The 10,789-nt window shown below is 48.6% G+C and overlaps 1 long non-coding RNA gene across 2 annotated transcripts; it reads left to right on the top strand.

The window, feature by feature from the left end:
- The first annotated feature begins 3,534 nt into the window (after positions 1–3,534).
- On the top strand, positions 3,535–6,862 carry LOC108639945. 2 transcript variants are annotated; one of them, XR_001920834.2, is made up of 4 exons: positions 3,535–3,800; positions 5,602–5,694; positions 6,188–6,267; positions 6,634–6,862. It is a non-coding gene; the product is annotated as an uncharacterized LOC108639945 (long non-coding RNA). The 2 variants fall into 2 exon arrangements; XR_001920835.2 differs by lacking the exons at positions 6,188–6,267; positions 6,634–6,862 and adding an exon at positions 5,771–5,915.
- The last annotated feature ends 3,927 nt before the right edge of the window (positions 6,863–10,789 follow it).

A 10,789-nucleotide genomic window follows, 5' to 3' on the forward strand; every position in this document is an offset into this window, starting at 1 on the left:
CTTGCGGAACATCTGCCAGCTGCCCGGCCCCCGCCGCCAGCCCGCCAGTACATCTTGTTTGTGTTTTTCCGCGGAGCACACTCCCAGCGGGTTATGTCAGAGGTGAGGAATGCAGGGCCACCCTGTGTCATGAGATCAGACTTACATTTTTAGGCCGAGCGCTTACCGTATTTGCTGGGAAGCGGCGCGCAGGCGGCACGCGGGGCCCCGGAGGGGTGGGAGATACCCCTTCGCCTCCATCCCTCTTTTCCAGCCCTCGCTCCAGCAAGAGCCGGGTGGAGCGGATGGGGCCCGTCTGCTGGAACAAGCTCTCCCTCTGTTCCTCGCAAGCAGCAAGAAAGGAAACGCAGTGAATTAAGGCGAATGAAAAGGCAGCAGTGAAAGGCGGCCGGGCTCGATGCCAGCGCTCACGGAGGGAGAACTGGTGTGGAGCTGCTCCCTGCCGCCGGTGAAGGCATCGGCACCCGGGACTGCCCCGCGGGGGAGACTCGTCCGAGCACCAGCACTCACCAGGCTCCCAGGGGCTGAAAGCTTGAGGGGAGACGCGAGCCCGTCCAGGGAGAGCCGGGCTGGGAGCTCTCGATGTGAAAGCAGTTTGCAGGGTCTGACCCAAAACATCACCCGGAGCAGTGACCTTCCCCCCGTTTCGTTGCTGGGAGCCAACCCTTACGTCCAACCTTTCTGAAATTTCTGGACTGCTTTGCCCGAGTGCCTCTGCTCGAGGAAAGATGGTGCAAAGCAGCTCTGCTGGTGTCGTACAGGGTTGCTGCGCTGCCCTTTCCCTGGTTTTCCCACTTAAAACTTAGAGGTTCCTTTGCAGCTACGCATCCCATCTAGGGTAGGAGGAGGGGAGCTGCTTTGATCCCGGGGCCACTGCAGAGAAAACCCACTGCAGCAGGGTCAGATCCTGGCACAGGGAAAGGCTCCCCCTTTCTGCTCTGGTGTGGATTTTGCTTCTTTTTTCTTTTTTTTTTCTTTTTTTTCTTTTTCTGAATTAGCTACAATAGTAGGTATCTTGAGACTTGAGATTGAAAAGCCCCAAAGTGAAGGCAAAATGCTTCCACAGACCATGTGAAAACTGAACACCACTGTTTGTTGGGGTTTTTTTGTTTGGTTGGTTGGTTTGGGGTGTTTGGTTTTTTTTTTGTTTTGTTCTGTTTTGCCTTACGGAGGGTTTTGACATGGTGGTGTTTTGTTCTGTGTCAGAAGGAAAACAAACCCTGAAATACCAAAGTCTTTCACACAATGGACTTTCCTTTCTCTAAACATCCCTGCGAGCTGGGCCTCTTGCAGCTCTCAACTCTTCCCAGAGCAGGAGAACAAATACTAGGAAATCTGGAGGCATGAACTGCACAGAGCTGGCTGCACAAGCCCCGTGTTATTCAATGTCTCCAGTGCTGGCTGCTCCTCCCCTGAAGGAGGCAGGTGAACCTCCAGCAAATGCTGCTGGTTCCTGTGCTACTGGTAGTTTTCTGCTGTGCACCTCAGTCTCCTTTTTGTGTCCCTGTGAAATGTGACAGGGGACAATTTCAGCTCCTCATCTCTTATTCTCTGACTTCTGCTCTTCTTGTGTGTTATGTCACCCCTGTGTGCAGTTCCAGACTTCTTTGGGCACTCTACTATAGTCCCAAAAATCTGTTTGGGAAATTCTCCCTTTCATGGCAAATGCTGATTTTGGGTCCTCTCTAGACTTGTGGTGCTATGGAGGCACCAGAGAGTGTCTTGTGGAGATGAGAGAGGTGACCAGCAGGGACAGAAGGGACTATCAGAGAGCTCCAGGGGAACCCTCAGACCCAGCACCCTCCCCTGGGCAAGGGGATGGAGGGTCCCACAAAAGGCAAAGGTGATGTGTTGACAGGAAGGGGCTGGTTGCTGCCTCATAAAAATAAGGAGGGAGAAGTGATGGTGTGGGATCCTTGGGAAAATGAGACTTGTTTAATGGCTGAGACTGTTATTCTCTTTCTTCCCTCTCTCTTCATCTGCCTTGCCTTTCATAAAATTGTGCTTTGATAAGATTTTCTGTTTTATCATTTAGTGTGGAGATTTAGTTTCATTTTCCCTGGATTTGGAAAGGAAGTAAAAGGGGGTTTCAGGCAGCATTTAGCAACAGCCCTGGACACCAAATCAGGGCTAGACAAGACCCAGAGAAGGGGTTGCTTCCACCTTGGCTGATCCAGAAGGCTTCTGCACTGTGAATGACATGAAATAAGGATCTTGGCTTTCATTAGATCTTTCATCTGCCTGGAATGCTTTAAGGATCAGAATTCATCATTAGCAATAATTATATATATTTAGACTTGATATAAGTTCAGTTCAACTGCAGTGAAATCATTTGCTTCTGTTACGTTCCTTCAGTCTGGGGGGAATACACTGACATTGCTTAGCAACCTTTAATCATTTTGGTGGAGCACAATAGTCTGGGAAGGCTGAAGTTTATGTGTGTTACCCTGCCCCAGGTAGTTACTTGATCTCCCAAATAATAAGTTTCTAACCTTGTCATTTGTTTCTAATCACCATTATCTTCTGAACTGGAATTGAGCATCCTGAAATCATAGAATATCTCAAGTTGGAAGGGACCCATAGGGATCACAGAATGGTTTGGGTTGGAAGGGACCTTAAAGATCATCCAGTTCCAACCCCTCTGCCATGGGCAGGGACACCTTCCACTAGACCAGGTTGCTCCAAGCCCCATCCAACATGTCCTTGAGCACTTCCAGGGATGGGGCATCCACAGCTTCCCTGGGCGACCTGTGCTGGGGTTTCACCACCCTCACAGTGAAAAATAATAATTAAGATCATCGAGTATTGCTTGACTTGAACGTTGGGTTATCTCTCCCTCTGCAGCATGGCAGTGCCCCAGGATATCTCAGGCAGATCCCAGAATATAAGGCAGCAATATCTCCATCTGACCCAGGCAGGCAGCTGCTGGTTTGACTCGGAGCAGCACAGCAGTGGGATGTGCTGTGCCTGCCAAAGCAGATACTGTAGGTCCTTTATTTCCTAATTGTCACTTTTTCTATGACTGCCTCAAACAGAACCAAGGAGCACGGAAAGAACAGTGCTTCCCCTGTCAGGGATGGAGTGGAAAAGACGGAAAAAAAGGCAGAAGGAAGAATGTGGTGAAAGGCACCACAACATCCAGGGGCCTGACTCGGATTTGCTTGAAGCAGTGTAAACAAGCAGGCTACAAAACCTAAGAGCTCTGACTGACACTGGCACCAGAAAAACAAGGAAAACTTGTTTTAGACCAATTACACTGGAGAATATATGTGAGATTTTCAAGACGCTGAAAAACATCATCATCAAACAGAGCAGTAATTTGAGTTTTAGGGTCAGATCTAAATGCCAGGGCTGCAAGAACCAGAAATTTAACCTGATATAAAGTGACTGTTTTATTGTTTCTAAAGATTTTGCATTGTTTGAAAGATTTTCTACCATAAGATCTCTCAGCTGCTCTTCTTAGCTCCCTGCTGGGGCACCCTGCAGCTCATCCAGGCTCATCTCCCCCAAGCCCTCCACCCCTCTTTCTGCTCCCTGTACTCCAAATCTCTGGACAACTCTGTCATTCCATGCAAACTGGGTGGGGTTTGCCCTTTTCTGCTGGATATTCACCCGACCTTTCCTGACCTACTGCCATATTTCCTCACTCCTTGTAACCACCAGCCATGATAGAGTTCTCTTCTCATATTCAGGGCAGGACTGCTGCTCCCTTCCTATGAAACTCCCTGGAAGAGCATCCCACACACTTGGACTCCTGAGCGACTCAACTCACCTACAGAAAGAAAAATGAGGTAGAGCTGGTAAGTCTGAGTGAGGGGCCCAGGTCAGCCCCTATGGAAAAATAGGACAGTGGAGCAATAGGAAAGAACTCACAGGGAGATCTTGTTCCTTGATGTTCTCCAAGTTCCCACTGGGAGCAGGCAGAGCTATCTGGCTTGCATGGGTTCAGCTGTCTGTCCCTCTTGGCCACCTCTCCACTGGCCTCTGGTGAGACTAGAAACACGAGGCTGCTGCTCCACCTCTACCCATTCCTCCAGGGTAGACCTAGAGACTTGGGGGAATATAAAGCCATGATCTGTGTGAAGGCCAAGGGCATGACTGGGAGTCATGCTGGGAGTCATGCTGGCACCAGTGGGATGCCCTGTCCCTGCCACAGAGAGGTCTCTGGAGCCTGATGTTAGGCTAGATGTATTGTTCCAGAGGATAGCCAGGGATTCCCTGGAACACCACTTTATTCAGGGCCATCTGGTATCTCACAGCCCCATGACCAAGAGGATTGTCATGCCTCATGATTCATCCTTCCTGGTTCCCATGGAGCAGGGAGAGAGCCACAGAAGCCCTTGGTGGTTTTGGTTCTCCTCAGCTATGGTTCATTGCTCTGGCCCATCTTGGTCTTATATCCTTCAGGGAAGAACAGAAGTGATTCCAGTACAGCAGCAACAATCAATATAATGGTTTGTGTTCATTTACACTAACCAAGCACCCCCTTCAGCTGTCCTACACTTCCCAGGAGAGTAGATATCTGGGAGAGGAGAAGGCACACCTGGGAAATGATCAGTGGTGCTACCACTCCAGAAAGGGGTGTAGGAAGTTTCAGGCTGCAATAACACGGTGATTTCATCCACTTCAGCAGGCCCTTTGCCAGGTGTATCCTGTCCAGCCTGTACTGAACTGACTGGGGATGAGGAGAGGCAGTGGCAGCCAACTCCAAATGGCCAAGACCAGCCTCGTGTCAGTGCTCAGTAGCTGAGTCATGTTTTGGTCTTCTGCCCCACCCAGTCTAGAGCGAGTTCAGCACAACCCTTTGAGCTTCACTTTCCTGCTCTCAACACTCTCCCTCCTTCAGAGATCTTCCCACATTCATGGCCCAACCCATCCACCACCAGTTCTCTCTCTTCTCCTGGACTGGACACCATGCAGGACAGGAGCCAGGAGCTTACTGGCTTTGATTCATCATCCTCTAGAAAAAAAGCTGGCTGATCCTGCTGGCCATGCTTCCTCTTGCACCATCTGCTGTTCCTGACAGCCAGCCCCAGCACAAAGGCTTGGTGTTCATCTGCACCACCCTGTCTTGAGGGGAAAGGCCACTTCTGGGCGTCACTGTTCCTACATGGCACTGCTGGAGGTGGCATCTGGGAAGTGGAGCTGTGGAAATGGTGCTTTGTTATGCCCTGGCAATGCAGTGACGTCCTGCCTCATTGTTTTTAGCGAGGCTTTTGCTAAGGTAGTGACCCAGGAACATCAGCATATCCTCAAAGCAGTGCCTTCCACAAACCTCTCCACCAGGCACGAGCACTCCCGTGTCCTGGTGTGCCTGGGAATGTGCCTGTGCTGGCTGGTGGGATGGACAGGCTGCCAGTCACCATGGATACTGCAATGTGTGCTCTGGATTTGTCAAAGAAACCATGGCCATGGGATCATGGGAACACATTTATATCCCACCAGCTTTGTCCCATCAGGCAACGCTCAAGTTTGGTGTGTGTTAACAATCAAAACCTGATGGCTTCCCACGGGTCCCAGGCTCCTGAATGATGTAAGCATTTGTTGTCCCTGTCCTTAAATAACTACAGAGCAGAGCCAAATGGGTTTTCTCTCCAACAGATGGGCTGCTGACAGGTGCTGCTGGAGGCTGAGAGATGGAAAATCAAGGATGCCCTGACATGGTCTGTCACTAGCTTGAAGAGAAGAAAGCAGGTGAGACTTGGTTTCCTTATTCTGGCACATTATTTAGATGCTCTAGAAGTATAATAACACAATATTATTGTGTTAGGAAAATATTATTACCTTGTCTCAAAGGCAGGAGAGTGGGATGTGTCTTAAAGATGGAAGACTGGGGTATGTCCTTTGGGACAAGGATGATCTGCTTCCATAACACAGGTCCCAGAAGAAGCAGGATTGTGTCAGAATGGTAAAATAACAGAAAACAAAAGCTTTTCTTTCTCCATAAATAAATAATTTCTGTACTTCCTTTGTGGTTCTGTTCTAAAGACTTGCTGAATTCAAGGAGGATGTGGTCACACTTGTTGGAAACTCCAGATGCTACAATATAGAAACACAAATCTGCATTAAACTCACATTTTTTATGAGTTAAATGTCATGTGTTTTTCACAGGCTGCTGTGGTTTTCATGTCCCTCAGAGAGCATTTGCCCAGTACCTCTGATATCTCCTCCTTGATTTCTTTGACAGGATCCAATCTTTTGTTATTTACTGATGTCACTGCAGCCTGGGAGAGAAATCAACACAGTCATGAATTATGGCCCATGCTGGTAGGACATTTCATTCTGTTTGATTTAGTGGGAAAAAAATCTCAGATTACTAAAGATGAGTTCAAGCTGTGACACTTTTCTTCTTGCTTCTGAGTCGCCCTGAGTGGTGAGGAGTGTCTGGGTTGAGTACTTTCACGTGGGTCATTGGGAAGGTGAGACCCTTCAGCAAACGTGGGTCTGTGTGTAGGGCTCAGTTTTGAAGAATCCTGATATTACAGCAGTGCAGCTCTATCTCCACTCAGGAAACTCACCAGACTTTGAAAAAAAACAACCCTCAGAATCACTAGGATGAAAGAATCACATGTTGTTGTGTGGGTGTTTTTAAGCTTCAGCCATGGGATCCTCCAGCTCTTCCTTCACCTGCAGGTCTTTTCCATCCCACCTAACACCTTCTGCTGCTGAGCACCTGAGGGATAAGGAAAGCAGCATCCTGGCCTGTGGGCGTGTGTTTCTGAGTTGGGAGAGGCATGAGGGCACAGACTGGCAGGACATAACAAGTACCTTCTCTGCAGAGGTTACCAGCAGCATCCTCACTCACTTTGTGTGAAGAAAAGGAACTCCAACATTACATAAAAAAAAAAAAAAAAAAAAAAAAGGAGAGTGGGTGGGAGGAGGACAGAATCCTGCTTTCTCCTTGAACAACAAAACTCTTGAACTCTTGACTCCAGGCAAAAGGAAACTGAAGTCACTGAATTTTGAAGTCACTCTGGAAGATGATGTGCAGTGCTGTGGTCCCACAGTGAGGGGAGGGTGTCCCTAAGCACACAGCCACACCAGGGCACAGCTAGGGCAATTCCCTGGGCTTTTCCATATGAAGGTTCATTTTGTTATAAATAACCACCATTTTAATAATAAATTACTGCCCTCTGGAAGTCCCACAGTAATGCCATTGTCATCTGTGGGCACTGGAGACTGGGGAGGAGAAGAGGATGGGATGTGTTGGTTATTTGATGGACTCTCTCACAAGGGCCACATTTAGGTCTATTCATGTGCACAAAGTATCACAATTTGGGAAGTCTGGGTGATCTTTGGCAAGGCCCTATTCCTACACCCAAACTTCAGCACCACACATGTTCCTTTAGTCAAGACATAGGTGAATGCACTCTTGCCTCCCCAACAGCTCTTACTGTTGGTTATAAATCTGAGAAAATTAGGCCAATATGGGGACGTTGGGTCTGGAGGATGCCTCAGCTTGGGACTTGGAGGTTTAGCTCGTGATTTTTAACTCCTTGACATCACAGGGGCAAACATTTGCTTTGCAGAGTTTCTTTGCTAAATCAGGTTGGGTCCATCTAGGGAGCAATGGGTGTGTATCACCTCAGGAGAGCCCCTGTGGGAAGCAAGACAGTGAAGGTGGGCACTCATCCAGCTGTTGTAAAGGAACTGATTTTTGGTTGACAGGATAAAGGGCTTTCTTCTTGACGGGTGGGCACCAGAAGCTAAAAACACAGAAGGAACAAAATGAAAATTTAAGGAAAAAATGCAGCATCTGGCAAAATATTCTCTTTATATCCTTCCATGGGGTGATGGTTATTCATCACCTGAATTGCCCTGGTGGTTGTGACTCCTCTCAGGATGTAAATCACAGAGTCACAGGATGGTTTGGGCTGGAAGGGACCATAAAGATCATCCAGTTCCAACTCCCTCATATATGAGAAGCACAGCTGTACTGCACATGTGATGGCCTGGAAAGACAACTCAGTCCCTGGGGAAATGCCCAGTGACTTATAGGAAAGCCACTCGTGGTGGAGAGGAGCACTTTGGATCCCAGCTTCATGTTTTACAGGCAGTCATAAAAAAATCAAACAGTCATTTAGCACAGCATCAGCAGATGGAGTAAGGTTTTTTTAAACCAGAATTGTAACATGTCATGGCCAGTACTAATTTCTGCTCTCATGGTCAGAGGTCCCCTCTGATGCAGGGGGGGACTCTCCTATCCTGTGCTCATGCAGTGTGACCTGGAAATCCCTGTGGTCTTGGAATTCCCCTGGCTCCAGGCCCATGCATGGGGATGAAAGCACTGATTGCTGTTCAACATCCTGTCCCACCAGAGAGTGGATGGAAAAATATTGATTTTCTTTCAGAGGAGGCAGATTCACAGATGCACTTATTGTGGGCTTGTCCCTCCTCAGAGGCAAAGGGGATGCAAAGATAAACCCTCTCCTATCCCATTTTCAAGTCTCCAGCCATGGAACAGGAAGATAACACTGAAAAAAGGCTGCATAACATGCAAGATCTTGTCTTCTCCGCCAAACCACAGTACAGACCCCTGTCTTCTGTGCTGGCCAGCAAATATTAAATGAGGTCCTGTCTCCACCAAGCTGGACTACCTTCATCCTGGCAGCCCTTAGGTGCCATCTCTTGCTTCTACAAAATACTCCAGGGATGTTTCCAAGCCAAGGTGCCCTTTCAAAATGAGCTTCAAGGCTGGGAAGAAGCTACTTGGGATCACATGTAGAGGGAAAAGAAAACATAACTAAGGAGGCACGAGGTGTTCAGCCTGGTGACAGCAGTAATTGGCTCAGATTGGTCTGGCTCATGAATGTGCACTGGTGCTGTTGGAAGTGGGACATGTGAGTGTCACCAGCACCGAGGTGCCACCACGGTCTGCATATGGGAGATGTGGCTGCCCTATTGAGAGAGGTTATTAATCTTTCCCATGACCTTGCCCTGAGTGCCAGAGCAGCAAAACACTTGTTCTGCAGTGCTCAGAGGGGAAGTCCAAAGAAATGGCTTCTCACAGGACAAGACACACACACCCACTCGAAGGACAGAGACTTCTCTCCAGAGTCTCACAGCCACCTGGGAATTTGGGACCCTTGAGTCTGAAAGCCCCCCCCCCATGGCACACACCTGGAGGAGCACTTCACCTTCTCTGGCTGAATCAATTTGTCTTAACTAAAGCATTTCAATTAAAAGTCAAGACTGAATCACTGCAAAGTGCTGGTGACAGGAGTCATTAAGCCGGAATACAAGTTTTAAATAATTATTAATATGCTCTGCAAGACATCCATAAAAGGCCCTTAATCAATATGCAGTTCAATTCCGTGCATTAGGGTTTTAGGAATTTAAATTCACAGCAGTGGAAGGGTTGGGAAATCGTCATGAATTTCCACCAGAGCTCTTGCACAACCAAACCTGGGAGATCATCATCAGGATCCAAGCTGTTGGGAGGGTGTGACCGAATGCATCTGACTATTTTGGTGGCCTGTGCCAGAATGAATTGGTGGCTCTTCTCCCTGGAAAATGGGTATTGGGGCACATCATTGACATGGGGGCAAGTTTTTGAGTCCCTGTCGGTGACAGCAGCAGGGATTTTGCTTGGCCATCTCAGTCAGTGTCAAATATTCACAGGCACTACTGGCAATTTAAGCATTACCTGACCATCCCCTGGGGAGAGAGCAGAGAGGATGAGAATGGGCTGAGCTGTAGACATGAGCTCTCAGGGCTGCAGGTGCTCATGGTTCGGGAGCCCAGATCTTCCCGTGCAGCATTCACACGCCCTCACAGCACACAAAATAGATTTGATAACTCCCTGCATGGGTACAGGGTTAGTTTTGTGGCTGGTGCACAGCAAAGTAAGATGATACTCCTGCTTCTTGCTGCTGGCAGTGAGGAGACCCATCATCTCACAGCAGGAGCATGGAGAGGCATGAGCATTCCCAAGGTGAGAAGGGACGAGGGGACCAGAAAGCGCTGTGGGAATGTGGGGGACCGGATGGTTTGAAGCTAATCGTGTGCTTCAGCATTTGGCTGGATCAGGGCCAGAGGTGCAGAAAAGAAATTTCCAGTAAGGAGAGACCTCTAGGAAGAACCAAACCCTAGAGGAAGCTCAGGGTGAGGTTTTGTGCTTCCTATTTCAGTCTAAAAAAAGACCTGTCCCAGGAGGGGGTGAGTTTCAGTAACATCCAGATAGCCCAATACTTTGTATCCAGAACAGGGGCGATGACAGTAAAGCAAGTGGAAGCTCCACGAGCAGATGGACCCTCAGAACACCCTTCCCTGCAGGTGGCATCCAGGGGCAGAGCAGCATCACAGTTGGAATGGTTCACAGGAGGAGGGATACGCCAAAAGGAGCAGAGATGGTTGTTGCAGCTAATTTTACCCCCAGAGATGAAAACAGGAGCTGGGAATGTATCCCATGGTTATATGCATGCTCTGTGCCATGAGTCTGGATGAGGGCCAGGTATTTGTCCCCTCATTTTTCCCTGGGGCAAACCAGGAGCTGGGGGCTGTGCACTAGGAGCAGGCTGGATGCAGCCACACTGTTTTGAAGGCTAAAAAAATACAGTCCTATAGAGGAAAGCCAGGTTAAGCTATTTATTAGCCTGCCTCAGGCCCTGCTTAGTTTACTGCCAGCCTAAAAATCTCCCAGTGCTGGGAAATCAGCTCTGACCCTGTGTGCACATTGCTGCAGCTCAGCTTGTGTTTTGGGGGGGTCCATCTGCCTGATTTTGTGACGCCGAAGGTTGAAACGAGCTAGGGAAAAGCAGGCACTTTGGAGAAGGAGAGAAAAAAAAAA

This window comes from Manacus vitellinus, unplaced genomic scaffold (assembly GCF_001715985.3).
Source record: "Manacus vitellinus isolate BGI_N305 unplaced genomic scaffold, ASM171598v3 scaffold_12_pilon, whole genome shotgun sequence".
Lineage (NCBI taxonomy): Eukaryota > Metazoa > Chordata > Aves > Passeriformes > Pipridae > Manacus > Manacus vitellinus.